The following is a 15,947-nucleotide window of genomic DNA, read 5'->3' as shown; positions in this document are numbered from 1 at the left end:
GGAGCAGTCTGTCCACTTCCTGCTTGTCCTGGAGTCAGGCATGAGAGTGCTGTCTCCATGCACTGACATCACCACTCTGTGGCTCCTGGCTTCTCTCCACGGATCTGAATGGCAGCTCTGGGCTACATATCCTGGGGCCCATCTCGTCCTAATGCTTAATCTCTCTTTGATGCTTCACCCTCTCTAAATTAGGTTTCAGTCATTTGTGTCCATGAGAATCTTAACCTTCATAATTTCCCACTTTCAGACCTTTGGGCAAACTGCTGGGCCCACCATGGCCTACCTAGGATGCAGGCATGTCATGCCTCCCTCAAACGCCTTATCCCAGCCTGTGTTCAGAACCCCACTCATGGGCTCCCTTGTCTCAGACCCAAAAGGAATCAAAATCCCCTCCACTGAAAACATCAATACTTCAATGCTGCCCATCCCTTCCTCCCTGGGACTGATCTGTCTCCCATCCACCCCTCCTCCCACACTGGACCAGGGCAGAGAGTGACACAAAACACAGGTCACTGTTCATAAAGGACCTGCACATCTGCTCCATACAATCCTGGGAGTCCTCACATATAGCCCATTCTAAGAAAATCAAAGAGTGTGGAGGGAAGAACTCAGGACAGCTGTAGGTCAGGGCTTAGAGGGGCGGAGATGGTCTAGCAGCATATAGTCTGCCAATGTCAGTGCAGCCAGGGCTCAGAGAGGGCTAGGGAGCCAGATCTGGGGGTCAGGGTGCACAATGAGTGGAGGTCAAGCCAGCTCAGCCTGCACTCCATTGGCCTTCCCAATGTGGTTTCAGGGAACTCTTCAGCTTCCTGGCTCTCCCTGAGACTTGGCTCTTCTGTGTCTGCCATGGGGGATCAAATCAGTGCTTACCTGTCTGAGGTGAGCTTCATAAGGGTGTGGCCCTGTGTGGAGTAGGTGATGAAGGACATCCGCATTTTTCAAGCTGGGGAGGGAGCACGTGCTTGTGAGAAGCCATCAACACAGGCTTAAAATGATGCCAATAAAGCTCAAAAAAACAGGGTTCACTGCAGCCAGTGAGGGGGGTCTATGTCATTTTCCACACTTTCCACTACAACTCTTCTACTTTCAGTCTCATTTCCCAAACACTGGAAGTTCCCATAAATGTAGTGAAAAATTCTGAGGCCTGTAAGATGTGTGACCTCCTTAGAATAGAAAGCCAAGATGGCATCCTGCTCCATTCTTTAATTCTTAAAGAATGCATTCCAAAAGATACACACACACACACACACACACACACACACACACACACACACACACAGAAACACACACAGAGGTATATGCACAGTACATCACAAAGAAATAAACACCTTCACATTCCTGTATGAGGGGCTCACCCCTGGCCTCTCTTCTACTGTAACATTCTTTGGACCTTCATTCCCTTTCCTCCTAAATCCTTCCTCACCTCATTCTCTTGTCAAAAAAATTATTCTCTTTCTTGGCAGCCATTTATATGTATCCCTTCCTTTCCATCCTCTGGCTACTGTCATCTGGTCTGCTGACCCTCAGTATCATTGAGATAAATTGTTACAATAGGTCCCTAGCTGAGCTCTTTGCTCTTGGCTCTTCCTCCAACTCATTTTATCCACTTATTAACAGACTTATTTTCCTGAAGCACATCCTTAATCATGTGAGACCCCTACTCAAGAATTCTATACCTCTTTATAGCTCCCAGTAGGAAATTCAAATCCTGTGGCCTGGCATTAAGAGCCCATATATTATTGGCTCCACGTTGACTTGTCCAGCCTCATCTCCCAGTCTTCTCCTGACTATACCCACTCTACCACCAAACAGACCATTCACTCCACAAGAAGTCTCTTTGATGGTTCCTGTTACCCTGTCTTTCCCCATTCTTCAAGGCCTAGTTCAAATTTCCACATCTTCTAGGTAATTATCCTTGACTTTTTCTCTAGGAATTCTTGTTTTTTCCTTTATATTGCCATGCAAGACTTTTGTCCCTTTCTCTTGGCCATTGGCATCATTTAACCAGGTGTTCAGTTACTGAGTTACTGGTCAGCATGCTTTAACTTCCTTTCCAAGCTGGTATGGTTCTCAGAAGCAGACTGTATCCCCTTTAATGTGGCCTGATTCTCAGGCAAGAGCCAGCAAATGCTGCTGAGAACCAATGGGACAATTTGACTTTCCTTCTTTCCTGCTTCAGAACACCATTGTGGGCACTGTGCTTCTGGCCTGAGGGACTCCCAGGCCCACTGAATCTAAGCAGCTGTGTATCTTCCTGTCAGAGGAAAACATCCTGTAGCATGGAGAGCCTTACTTTGGAAACTCCTTCACCACATCATCCACAAATGCGTAAATGTCCTTCCAATTGTTCACACTGTCTGACCTAAAACAAAGACTTGAGTCAGAGGGATGAGGCATATACACTGGGTGGGAAGTTTCTGCCCCCTACCTCCCATAGTCCCTTTAGCAAGCTCCTCCTTATCCCACATAACTGAAGTCTGCCACACACCCTCGGGTCACTCTGGTGGTGACTTTCATCAGTGTGAATGGTGGGAAGGTTGAATAACCAGACCCATATGCTTGGGACCAAGTGACTTCCAGGGAGGAAGGACTTTAAGTGGCAAACCAGGGTGGTTGGTTTGGTTATGGTGGGTGGTTATGGTAGGTGGACAAGAAATGAAGGAGGATGCATTTGTTGGAAAACACATTTTGATTCTGATATGTTGGCTCTCTTAGTCCTCCACTTTCCTTTGGAATAGCCATTAACAGCTGTCTGCTCCTCTTCTACTCTTTAAAGATGTATAGTGGAGTGCAAGACAGGGCTTTTGGCACCACATTCCATTACATACCTCTTGGAAGCAACAGATCCAGCCTCAGAGAGTGACCCAAGCCAGTCCTGTAATCTTCTGCTGAACTCTGGATTCTTAGGCATCAGACTATCCTGACATACCTCCTTAGGTTGGGATCCATTTGTAAGCCTAAGTCAGATCTGCCAACCATCCCTCATGACACACAAAAGTTCTGCTCACACCTTCATGTTTTCCAGCACTCACAGAGCAGGAAGAGACATTCCCAATAGGAGCCTGCACCTCAGGCCCGGAAGGATGTGCTACTCAGACTATTTTATTTCCCTTCATCCTTCAAAGCTGAGCCACTCTAGACATGAAAGGCCTATTCCAGCACCACTGCAAGGGGAGAGATAGGAACAGACCTGGGACACTGATGTTCTGTTGCCATCATGGCCTGACCAGCAAGGAAAGCCACAGATCCTTCCTCTCCCTATTTTTAGTTTCTTACTCATTGGCTCACTTTAGTTCCTGGATGGTAAAGATGCTGAAGGGGGCTGGAGGCTTATGATGTCCCCTTCTGTCTAGATGGGAAGCCCTTAAATGTGCCCTACCAATCCAGGGTTCAAAGATCTTTGCAATCCAACATCTCTATAGTTCTGTACTAATTCAAGTTTGTGATTGGCAAATGTGAGGTTCACTAAGTGTCTTGGTCAAGATCCTGCTGATGTTAGGGGTGAAACAGTCTGATGCCCTAGCCTGGACTCTTTTTCTGGATCTATGACAGTTCATGTCTTTCCTGTCTCATATGAATTTGAGGAACCCACAAAGAGGCCCTTCCTCTTTCCTCCAGTGATGATTATGTCAATAAACATCCTAAACATCATGTTTATATGTATGATTCTCACATACCCAAGAGCATCCTTCTCCTCTCTACCATTCTTACTGCCTCTTCTAAGTTTCATCTAAAATTATCAACAGATGGTAAGGAAATTAAGGATAGATGATTCCAACTATGTCAGGATTATCATTCATGGGGCACATATATATGAAGCACTTTATATGCATGATTTCCAATTCTGAATCAACCCAATGATATTAGCATTATTCCCATTTTACAGATGAAAAAGTAGGCTCTCACAGGTCAAGGAATTTGGCACAATTTTCATGGGTAGCATGGATCTGAACCCAAATCTAGCTGTAAATCCCATGCTCTCCCCATTGGACTTGGGGGACTGGGGTGATACTGCTGTGCCAACAATTGCTAGGAGTATAGCAATAGACTCTGACAACTTACCCACAATACCAACTTTCTCACAGAAGCGCCATGCTAAATTGCAAGGAAGACAATCCCTTTCTTAACTAATGGTAACACTTCCCACTTTCCTTCTCATTACTACTCTCCCCTGCTTTCCCCCAGAGTGAAGAGGATCTTCCAAAGAAGATTCACAGGAAACAAGAGTCTTCAACCCACCTTACCTGCCCTGGGAAAGTTTCTAGCTTATGATTATTTGAAGGAATGTCTAGCCTCTAGAACACAGAAGAATGTGAGTGCTTGTGGGCAGTGGGAAGAACCACAGGGACCTACAGGTCCTTAGGAGAGAGGCAGTATGGAACACGAGTATGGAACAACTACATGGAGTTCCAGCTCCAATCATGTTTTAGCATCCCACACTTAAATGAGAACGGAGAGATGGAAATCACCAGACATTTGAGGGCATCTCTACTGCTGAAGCTTGAGTCCAAAATATCTTAGTGATATCACTATGCTGGGGGAATGGAAAAGGTGGGCAAGATTCAAGTAGGACAGCTGAACTATAAGAAAGCTAAATTCTCTTCTTTCATAGTCAGAAGTCAATAGAAAATGAGGAAACCTCAAACAGCAAGAAGCAGCAACTGTATTAGCATGTTATTATAAATTAATTTATAACTAATTTAATTAACTAAATTAATTTAATTTAGAATTGATTTCTAATTAAAATGAGAAAAATCTGGAAGATTTGTAATGGCTGTTTCTGAGAAATGGGATCAAATGTGGGGAGGAGGGATGCAGGATCCTCAAGTTTTTGTTGTGAAGTTTGCAATATGTTTGGTTTTAAACTTATGTTCAAGAATTTCTTGACAAATGAAAAAAATGAAAGTACAAATAAAAACTAGTAGCATGGAGGATGTCAACAAAAGGGCAGATTCTGAAACTCCAAGCCTTCTTTGCCAGTAGTAACATCAAAACAAAACAAAACAACAGAAGCTTTCTGTACCAACTTTCTGCTCTGTAGGAGCTCTACAAAATAATCAAAGGTTTATAGCAATAAAGTAAATGCCCAATCAAGAAACAGCCATCTTCAAAATGATAGGTAAGGTTTGTGGCATTTTTAATCACACTTCCCTCACTCTCCTTCTAGCCTGGTGGCAGTTTTGGTCTTGATTAATAGCCCAGTTCCAAGCTGTCCTTGAACCAGAGAAAGCAGTGCAGACCTTACAATTATTGTGCACATCTCTTCTAACCTGTCTGGGTCAATCTGACCCCTGGCTGGGGTCAATTAGAGGGTTCAAAAACAGTTGTGGACACAGGTACATTTAAAAAGCCACAGGGGCACCTGAGTGGTGCAGTCAGTTTAGTGTCTGACTCTTGGTTTTGGCTCAGGTCATGATCTCAGGGTCGTGAGATCAAGCCCTGCGTTGGGTTCTGCACTCAGCATGGAGTTTGCTTGAGTTTCTCTCCCCTCTCCCTCTGCTCCTCCCCCACTGTGGTCTCTCCATCTCTCTCTCAAATAAATAATCTTAAAAAAAAAAAAAAGCCTGTCTGAAGCATGCTTAGAAAAATCCCCAAGAAACCTTAAGCTTTCACTTTGGACTGATCTCTAGGCTCTGAGCAAACCTAACTAAGTGGTAAAGGAATGCCCAGCAAAGAACCATTTGCAAACGCTGGTTGATGTGTTTGTTTTCTGTGTTTTGTTTTAAATTTTTGTGCTGTTTTATGTTTGTTCTAGCTCCTGGCATTCAAGGAAATCTCTGTCAAAACCTTAGCTGAATATAAGCTAAAGGAACAAAAATTCCAGTAATCACATACAACAAGGATATTCTTATATTCTTTGCAAAAAACTGTTTGTAAAGCCCTCAAAAGAAATGGAAATCTACACACTTCTACAATAGATAAAAAAAGCAAAAGCAGCCCAGTACCCATGGGGAATTCTGATTTCTAGACTATCACATTAAAATATCAAAACACCCAATTTTCAACAAAAGTAAATCACAAAACATACAAAAAACTAGGAGAACATGGGTCTTTCAAAGGAACTAAATATAAATTTACAGAAACCATTCCTGAGGAAGCCAGGGCATCAGACTGAGTAGACAAAGGCTTAAAGCGACTACCTTAAATATGCTCAGAGGTAAGAGAAAAATAAGGACTAAGAAATAAAGGGAATCAGGAAAATGATATATGAAAAAAATGAGGACACCAACAAAAAACTAATTATTAAAAACCCCCAGAAATCTGAAGGTGAAATGTGCAATAATTTTATTGAAAAATTTATTAGAGTGATTCAATAGCAGATTTGAGCATACACAGCAAAATGTCAGGGAAGCTGAGGATAGGATAATTAAAATTTTTAAGTGTCAGAAGTGGAAAGAAAAAAGAATGAAAAGTGATCAGCATCTTTGGGACCTATATGAAACCATCAAGCAGAACAACATATACATTGTGGGAATCCGAGAAAGAGCTAAGAGAAAAGAGCAGAAACATTTTTTGAAGAAATAGCAGCAACACATGTCCCAAATTGAATATTATTCAGCCATAAAAAACACTGAAATCTTGCCACTTGCAACAATATAGATAGATCTAGAGAGTATGATGCTAAGTGAAATAAGTCAGTCAGAGAAAGAAAAATAGCATATGATTTCATTCATATGTGGAATTGAAGAAACAAACAAACAAAGGAAAAGGAGAGTCAAACCAAAAAACAGAATCTTAACTATAGAGAATAAACAGATGATTACCAGAGGGGAGGTGGGTGGGGGTATGGGTGAAATAGGTGAAGGGGATTAAAAGTACACTTATTTTGATGAACACTGAATAAAGTATAGAATTGTTGAATCACTATATTGTACACCTGCATCTAATATAACACTGTATGTTAACTATACTGGAACTAAATTTTTTTTAAAATCCAAGATTAGATAAAATATATAAACCAACAAATCCAAGAACTTTGACTAACTTCAATTGTGATAAATTAAAGACCCATTCTAAGACACATTATAATAAAACTGTTGAAAGACAAAGACAACAAGAGAATCCTGAGCAGGAAGAAAGACTTGTAACATACAAGTAGTCTTCAGTAAGGTTGTTTCTCATCAGATACCTGTGAGGTCAGAAGGTAGTAGAGGAAATATTTAGAGTGCTGAAAGAAAAAGAAAGTCAAGTGAGAATGCCAAATTCTATAAAACTCCATAGGTGAGGGAGAAATTTAGACATTCACAGATAAACAAAAGCTAAGGGAGTTCATTTCCATTGAACCTGCCCCACACCTACAGTTAAAGGAGTCATACAAATTAAAATAGAAGGACACTAAATAATAACTTGAAGTCATATGAACATAAAAAGATCAAGATTTATCTTTCTGGTAAAGATAAATACAAGAGCAAATATAAAAGCTAGCATTATGAGTGAAATAAGTCAATCAGAGAAAGACATGTATCATATGACCTCGCTGATATGAGGAATTCTTAACCTCAGGAAACAAACTGAGGGTTGCTGGAGTGGTGGGGGGTGGGAGGGATGGGGTGGCTGGGTGATAGACATTGGGGAGGGTATGTGCTATGGTGAACGCTGTGAATTGTGCAAGACTGTTGAATCACAGATCGGTACTTCTGAAACAAAAATATTGCAATATATGTTAAGAAAAAAAAAAGAAGAAGATAGCAGGAGGGGAAGAATGAAGGGGAGTAAGTCGGAGGGGGAGACGAACCATAAGAGACGATGGACTCTGAAAAACAAACTGAGGTTTTTAGAGGGGAGGGGGTGGGGGGATGGGTTAGCCTGGTGATGGGTATTAAAGAGGGCATGTTCAGTGTGGAGCACTGGGTGTTATGCACAAACAATGAATCACGGAACACTACATCAAAAACTAATGATGTATGGTGATTAACATAACAATAAAAAATTAAAAAAAGAGAGAAAATAAAATTTTAAGAATGGTGAAAAAAATAAAAGCTAGCATTATTATAATCTTGGTTTGTAACTGAACATTTATTCTCTTCAGAATTCAAAAGAAATGCATTAAAGTCATGATAAATCTATGTTATTGGGCACACAATGTACAAAGATGCAATTTGTGACATTGACACAAGGGGGGGTTGCAGCAGTAAAGAAGCAGAGTTCTTGTGTGTGATTAAAGTTAAGATGGCATTAATTAGAATTAGATTGTTATAGCTTTAGCACGTTACAGTTAATGCTCATGTAATCATAGAGAAAATATCTATAATAGAATATTCACAAAGGAAATAAGAAGGGAATCAAAAATTGATTATTTTATTTTGTAGTAATAAGTTTTGGTTCCCTTCTCAGAAGTGGGCAGAAAAGGAGAAAATAAGAAGCAAAAATCTAGAAAACATACATAAAGTAAATAGCAAAATGGCAGAAGTCCTTCTATATAATAATTATTTTAAATGTAAATGGATTAAACTATCCAGACCAAAGGGATAGATTGGCAGAATAGATGAAAGAAAGATCTAAGTATATGCTGTCTACAAGAGACTCACTTTAGATGTAAGGACACAAACAGGTTGAAAGTGAAAGTACAGAAAGATATTCAAGGCAAACAGAAACCCAAAGAGAGCTAGAATAACTATATTAGACAAAAGAGACATTAAGTAAGAAACTGTTATAAATGGCAAAGAAGGACATTGTATATTCATAAAAGGGCAAAATATTCAAGAAAATAAAACATTTATAAACAGATATGCACAAAACATCAGAGCTCCAAAAGTTATGAGGCTAACACTGACAGAATTTAAGAGGGAATTAGAAATCTCTACAATAGAAGTTGAAGACTTCAATATTCTACTTTCAAAAATGGATAGAAAAACTGGACAAAATATAAGGAAATAGATAAATAAGGGAACCAAAGATGTGAACAACAGTGTAAACTAGTTGTACCTAACAGATATGTAGAGAACACTCTATGTGACAAGAGCAAAATGCATTTTCCTCAAGTGTTTGTGTAATATTCTCCAAGGCAGATTACATGTTAAGCCACAAAACAAGTCTTAACAAATTTAAAACGATGGAAATAATTCAACAAAGAAATAGAAACCATAAAAATATACAGAAATCCTAGAGCTAAAGAATACAATGACTGAACTGAAGTATTCAACAGAGGAGTTCAGTAACAGACTCAAAGAAGCAGAAAAAAACAGTCAGTGAACTAGAAGATAGGGCATTTGAAGTTATCCAGTCACAGGAGCAAAAAAAAAAAAAGAATGGAAATGCTCATAGAGGAGCAAGATGGCGGAGGAGTAGGAGACCTGGATTTTGTCTGGCCCCAGGAATTCAGCTGGATAGGGTTCAAACCATTCTGAACACCTACTAACTCGACAGATCGAAGAAAGGAATAGCAACAACTATCTGAACAGAAAACTGACCACTTTCTAAAAGGTCTTTTCTGATTTGTTTAATGTATTTTTTCTGGGGACATTGTTACCCCGTTAGCATTTTGTTCTCTCATTCATCTATTCTCCTCAGGACAAAATGACAAGATGGAAAAATTCACCTCAACAAAAAGAACAAGAGGCCAGTACCGACTGCCAGGGACCTAATCAATATGGACATTAGTAAGATGTCAGAACTAGAGTTCAGAATGATGATTTTAAAGATACTAGCTGGACTTGAAAAAAGCATGGAAGATATTAGAGAAACCCTTTCTGGAGAAATAAAAGAACTAAAATGTGACCAAGTCGAAATCAAAAAGGCTACTAATGAGGTGCAATCAAAAATGGAGGCTCTAACTGCTACAGTAAATGAGGCAGAAGAGGGAATTAGTGATATAGAAGACCAAATGATGGAAAATAAAGAAGCTGAGAAAAAGAGAGATAAACAACTACTGGATTACGAGGGCAGAATTTGAGAGATAGGCGATTCCATAAGATGAAACAATATTAGAATAATTGGGATCCCAGAGGAAGAAGAAAGAGAGAGAGGGGCAGAAGGTATATTGGAGCAAATTATAGCAGAGAACTTCACTAAAGTGGGGAAGGAAACAGGCATCAAAATCCAGGAGGCACAGAGAACCCCTCTCAAAATCAATAAAAATAGGTCAACTCCCTGACATCTAATAGTAAAACTTATGAGACTCAGAGACAAAGAGAAAATCCTGAAAGCAGCTCAGGAGAAGAGATCTGTAACCTACAATGGTAGAAACATTAGATTGGCAACAGACCTATCCACAGAGACCTGGCAGGTCAGAAAGGACTGGCAAGATCTATTCAGAGCAATAAATGAGAAAAATATGCAGCCAAGAATACTATATCCAGCTAGGCTCTCATGGAAAATAGAAGGAGACATAAAAAGCTTCCAGGACAAACAAAAACTAAAGGAATCTGCAAACACGAAACCAGCCCTCCAAGAAATATTGAAAGGGGTCCTCTAAGCAAAGAGAGAGCCTAAAAGTAACATAGACCAGAAAGGAACAAAGACAATATACAGTAACAGTCACCTGACAGGCAATACAATGGCACTAAATTCATATCTTTCAATAGTTACCCTGAATGTAAATGGGTTAAATGCCCCAATCAAAAGACACAGGCTATCAGACTGGAGAAAAAAACAAGACCCATCGATATGCTGTCTGCAAGAGACTTATTTTAGACCCAAAGACACCTCCACATTGAAAGTGAAGGGATGAAAAACCATTTACCGTGCTAACGGACACCAAAAGAAAGCTGGGGTGGCAATCCTTATATCAGACAAATTAGATTTTAAAACAAAGACTGTAATAAGAGATAAGGAAGGACACTATATCCTACTTAAAGGGTTTATTCAACAAGATCTAACAATTGTAAATATCTATGCCCCTAACATGGGAGCAGCCAATTAGATAAGGCAATTAATAACAAAAGGAAAGAAACACATTGACAACAATACAATAATAGTGGGGCACTTTAACACCCCCCTGACTGAAATGGACAGATAATCGAAGCAAAAGATCAACAAGGAAATAAAGACTTTAAATGATACACTGGACCAAATGGACTTCATAGACATATTCAGAACATTCCATCCCAAAGCAACGGAATACACATTCTTCTCTAGTGCTCATGGAACATTCTCCAGAATAGATCACATCCTAGGTCACAAATCAGGTCTCAACTGGTACCAAAAGATTGGGATTATTCTCTGCATATTTTCAGACCACAGTGCTTTGAAACTAGAACTCAATCACAAGTGGAAAGTCAGAAAGAACTCAAATACATGGAGGCTAAAGAGCATCCTACTAAAGAATGAATGGGTCAACCAGAAAATTAAAGGAGAATTAAAAATATTCATGGAAATCAATGAAAATGAAAACACAACTGTTCAAAATCTTAGGGATGCAGCAAAGGCAGTCCTGAGAGGAAAGTATATAGCAATACAAGCCTTTCTCAAGAAACAAGAGAGGTCTCAAATACACAACCTAACCCTACACCTAAAGGAGCTGGAGAAAGAACAGCAAAAAAAGCCTAAACCCAGCAAGAGAAGAGAAATAATAAAGATCAGAGCAGAAATCAATGAAATAGAAACCAAAAGAACAGTAGAACAGTTCAACGAAACAGGGAGTTGGTTCTTTGAAAGAATTAATAAGATTGATAAACCCCTGGCCAGACTGATCAAAAAGAAAAGAGAAATGACCCAAATCAACAAAATCATGAATGAAAGAGGAGAGATCACAACCAACACTAAGGAAATACAAACAATTATAAGAACATATTATGAGCAACTCTATGCCAGCAAATTAGATAATCTGGAAGAAATGGATGCTTTCCTAGAGATGTATCAACTACCAAAATTGAACCAAGAAGAAAAAGAAAACCTGAACAGACCTATAACCACTAAGGAAACTGAAGCAGTCATCAAAAATCTCCCAACAAACAAAAGCCCAGGGCCAGATGGCTTCCCAGGGGAATTCTACCAAACATTTAAACAAGAATTAATACTTATTCTCCTGAAACTGTTCCAAAAAATAGAAATGGAAGGAAAACTTCCAAACTCATTTTATGATGCCACCATTACCTTGATCTCCAAAACAAAGACCCCATCAAAAAGGAGAATTAGAGACCAATATCCTTGATGAACATGGATGCAAAAATTCTCATCAAAATACTAGCCAGTAGGATCCAACAGTACATTAAAAGCATTATTCATCATGACCAAGTGGGATTTATCCCTGGGCTGCAAGGTTGGTTCAACATCCGCAAATCAGTCAACGTGATACAATATATTAACAAAAGAAAGAACAAGAATCATATGATCCTCTCAACAGATGCAGAAAAAGGATTTGACAAAGTACAGCATCCTTTCTTGATCAAAACTCTTCAGAGTATAGGGATAGAGGGTACCTACCTCAATATCATAAAAGCCATCTATGAAAAACCTACAGCGAATATCCTTCTCAATGGGGAAAAACTGAGACCTTTCCCCCTAAGGTCAGGAACGCGGCAGGGATGTCCACTATCACCACTGCCATTCAACACAGTATTAGAAGTCCTAGCCACAGCAACCAGACAACAAAAAGAAATCAAAGGCATCCAAATCTGCAAGGAGGAAGTCAAACTCTCACTGTTTGCAGATGATATGATACTTTATGTGGAAAACCCAAAAGACTCCACCCCAAAACTGCTAGAACTCATACAGGAATTCAGTAAACTGGCAGGATATAAAATCAATGCACAGAAATCAGTGGCATTCATATACACCAACAACAAGACAGAAGAGAGGGAAATTAAGGAGTCGATGCCATTTACAATGCACCCAAAACCATAAGATGCCTAAGAATAAATCTAATCAAAGAGGGAAAGGATCTGTACTCAAAACTATAAAATACTTGTGAAAGAAATTGAGGAAGACACAAAGAAATGGAAAAATGTTCCATGCTCATGGATTGGAAGAACAAACATTGTGAAGATGTCAACGCTACCTAGAGCAATCTACACATTCAATGCAATCCCCATCAAAATACCATCCACTTTTTTCAAAGAAATGGAACAAATAATCCTAAAATTTGTATGGAACCAGAAAAGACCCTGAATAGCGGGAGAAATGTTGAAAAAGAAAAGCAAAGCTGGCGGCATCACAATTCCGGACTTCCAGCTCTATTACAAACCTGTCATCATCAAGACAGTATGGTACTGGCACAAAAACAGACACATAGATCAATGGAACAGAGTAGAGAGCCCAGAAATGTCCCCTCAACTCTCTGGTCAACTAGTCTTCGACAAAGCACATGGAGAAGAATCAAACTGGACCATTTCCTTACACCACACACAAAAATAGACTCCAATGGTTGAAAGACCTCAACGTGAGACAGGAGTCCACCAACATCCTAAAGGAGAACACAGGCAGCAACCTGTTCAACCTCAGCTGCAGCAACTTCTTCCTAGAAACATCGCCAAAGGCAAGGGAAGCCAGGGCAAAAATGAACTATTGGGACTTCATCAAGATAAAAAGCTTCTGCACAGCGAAAGAAACAGTCAACAAAACCAAAAGACAACAGACAGAATGGGAGAAGATATTTGCAAATGACATATCAGATAAAGGGCTAGTATCCAAAATCTATAAAGAACTTATCAAACTCAACACCCAAAGAACAAATGATCCAATCAAGAAATGGGCAGAAGACAAGAACAGAGATTTTTCCAAAGAAGACATCAAATGGCCAACAGACACATGAAAAAGTGCTCAACATTGCTCGGCATCAGGGAAATCCAAATCAAAACCTCAATGAGATATCACCTCACACCAGTCAGAATGGCTACAATTAACAAGTCAGGAAACGACAGATGTTGGCGGGGATGCGGAGAAAGGGGAACCCTCCTACACTGTTGGTGGGAATGCAAGCTGGTGCAACCACTGTGGAAAACAGTATGGAGGTTCCTTAAAAAGTTGAAAATAGAGCTACCATAGGACCTAACGTGCACTACTGGGTATTTACCCCAAAGATACAAATGTAGGGATCTGAAGGGGTATGTGCACCCTGATGTTTATAGCGGCAATGTCCACAATAGGTAAACTGTGAAAAGAGCCAAGATGTCCACTGACAGATGAATGGATAAAGAAGATATGGTATATATATACACAATGGAATATTATGCACCCATCAAAAGGAATGAGAGCTTGCCATTTGCAATGATGTGGATGGAACTGGAGGCTATTATTCTGAGCGAAATAAGTCAGAGAAAGACATGTATCATATGACCTCACTGATATGAGGAATTCTTAATCTTAGGAATCAAACTGAGGGTTGCTGCAGTGGTGGGTTGTGGGAGGGATGGGGTGTCTAGGTGATAGACATGGGGCAGGGTAGGTGCTATGGTGAGCGTTGTGAATTGTGTAAGACTGATGAATCACAGATCTGTACCTCTGATACAAATAATACATTATATGTTAAAAAAGAAAGAAGATAGCAGGAGGGGAAGAATGAAGGGGGGGACATCGGAGGGGAGACGAACCATGAGAGACTATGGACTCTGAGAAACAAACGGAGGGTTCTAGAGGGGAGGGGTGTGGGGGGATGGGTTAGCCTGGTGATGGGTATTAAAGAGGACATGTTCTGCATGGAGCACCTGGTGTTATACGCAAACAATGAATCATGGAACACTACATCACAAACTAATGATGTTTAAGATAACTAAAAAAAAGAGCTCCAGGGGGAGGTAATAATAATAATAATAAAAAGATTGGGAAGACTGCCTTGTTTTACAATCAATTTCATTAGAAGATTATCTATATTAATAATCTTAGAGCTTTTGGTTTTGTTTTACTACTTTACTATTTTTTTGTATTTATTATTTCTCTAAAATATTCTCCCTTTCATTTTCTTTGGGTTTCATTTTATTATTCTTTTAAAAATATTTTTAGGTTAATTATTAACTCATTTATTTTTACCAATTTTCCCCCATAAGATAACCATTTGTGGCCACAAATTTTCCTCTAATCTTCTCTTTCACTAAAGTTGTATAAATGCTCACATTAGGGATTTGATGTCTCATTTCCATATTCACCAAAAGAAAAGTTTTGCTTTGTGGATCTTCTAATGTATGTTCTGAATCAGCTTCTCCCCCCTCAGATTTGCCATAATTCTTTTTCTTTACAATCTTACTTGTGTAATAGATGCTCCAAAACCTGGGGAAAAGCACGGAGACTGTCACCTTCTGTCCCTGCATCCCCTGCCCCCCAAGGGCTGGTTTCCCTTTCAGTCCCTCAGGGATCTCCCTTCTTCAGTCTAATGGGCTCTGCACTCCCTCTGTGCTCCAACAATGTGACCCTCTCATCTGGCTGCCTTCGCAACAATTCTGGTGACCGGACCCACTTCTCCCATCTCTTCTCACCTGTCACTACGAGCTCATTCGAGTCCTGTCATGAATGTCGCCCACTCAGAAGCCATTCCCTCCCGCCGCTCAGCCCTTCTTCGGACCCTAGTCCGTCCCACTTTCCGTGGGTAGTTAGGTTCCCTGACACCTTTGCTTTCTGTGAGGTCACAGAACTCACCATGGTCTGGCGCAGTGCTGCCATCTCCCGGCTGAGGAGCCAGCGAGGCAGAGGGACAGTTCCACGGAAGTTTGGGCGATTGTCGCGGCGCCGCAAAGATGCAGTTTGCGCGGCGGCTCAGCGAGCAGGGGTAAGAACTGCCCGGACGCCGCGGGGATCTCGCACTAACACCCGGGCCTCGGCGAGAAGTCTCGGCGTCTAGGGCGGGTGAGCAGCGGCAGGGGCGCCTCCGCTGTGGCCCAGGCGCCACCTCCCAAGGCACGGGAGATTTTCGCCCGGTGGGGCGGCCAGCGCCGGGACGCTCCCCCTCAGCCCAGCTGCTGCGAGGCGCGGGGCAGAGGCCGAATCACCTGGCGGCGGGCCGGGGTTTGCCGAGCCGAGCGCGCCGGGTTTGCACCCAGCTCACCTCTGAGCAGGTCGCGTCGACGCGCAGGCCCCTC

At 40.8% G+C, this 15,947-nt stretch overlaps 1 long non-coding RNA gene across 1 annotated transcript; it reads right to left on the bottom strand.

Moving 5' to 3' along the window:
• Nucleotides 1–879: 879 nt before the first annotated feature.
• Nucleotides 880–15,915, bottom strand: LOC141374703 (uncharacterized). Its single transcript, XR_012381787.1, has 3 exons — nt 15,508–15,915; nt 2,294–2,362; nt 880–943 (listed from the first exon to the last, which is right to left on the bottom strand). It is a non-coding gene; the product is annotated as an uncharacterized lncRNA (long non-coding RNA).
• Nucleotides 15,916–15,947: the final 32 nt, after the last annotated feature.

Source organism: Callorhinus ursinus, unplaced genomic scaffold (genome assembly GCF_003265705.2).
Source record: "Callorhinus ursinus isolate GAN/ISIS: 27379988/994484 unplaced genomic scaffold, GSC_fseal_2.0 scaffold20, whole genome shotgun sequence".
Lineage (NCBI taxonomy): Eukaryota > Metazoa > Chordata > Mammalia > Carnivora > Otariidae > Callorhinus > Callorhinus ursinus.
Note: the sequence above shows the minus strand (reverse complement) of the source record. Positions and strands in the feature narration are given on the sequence as shown.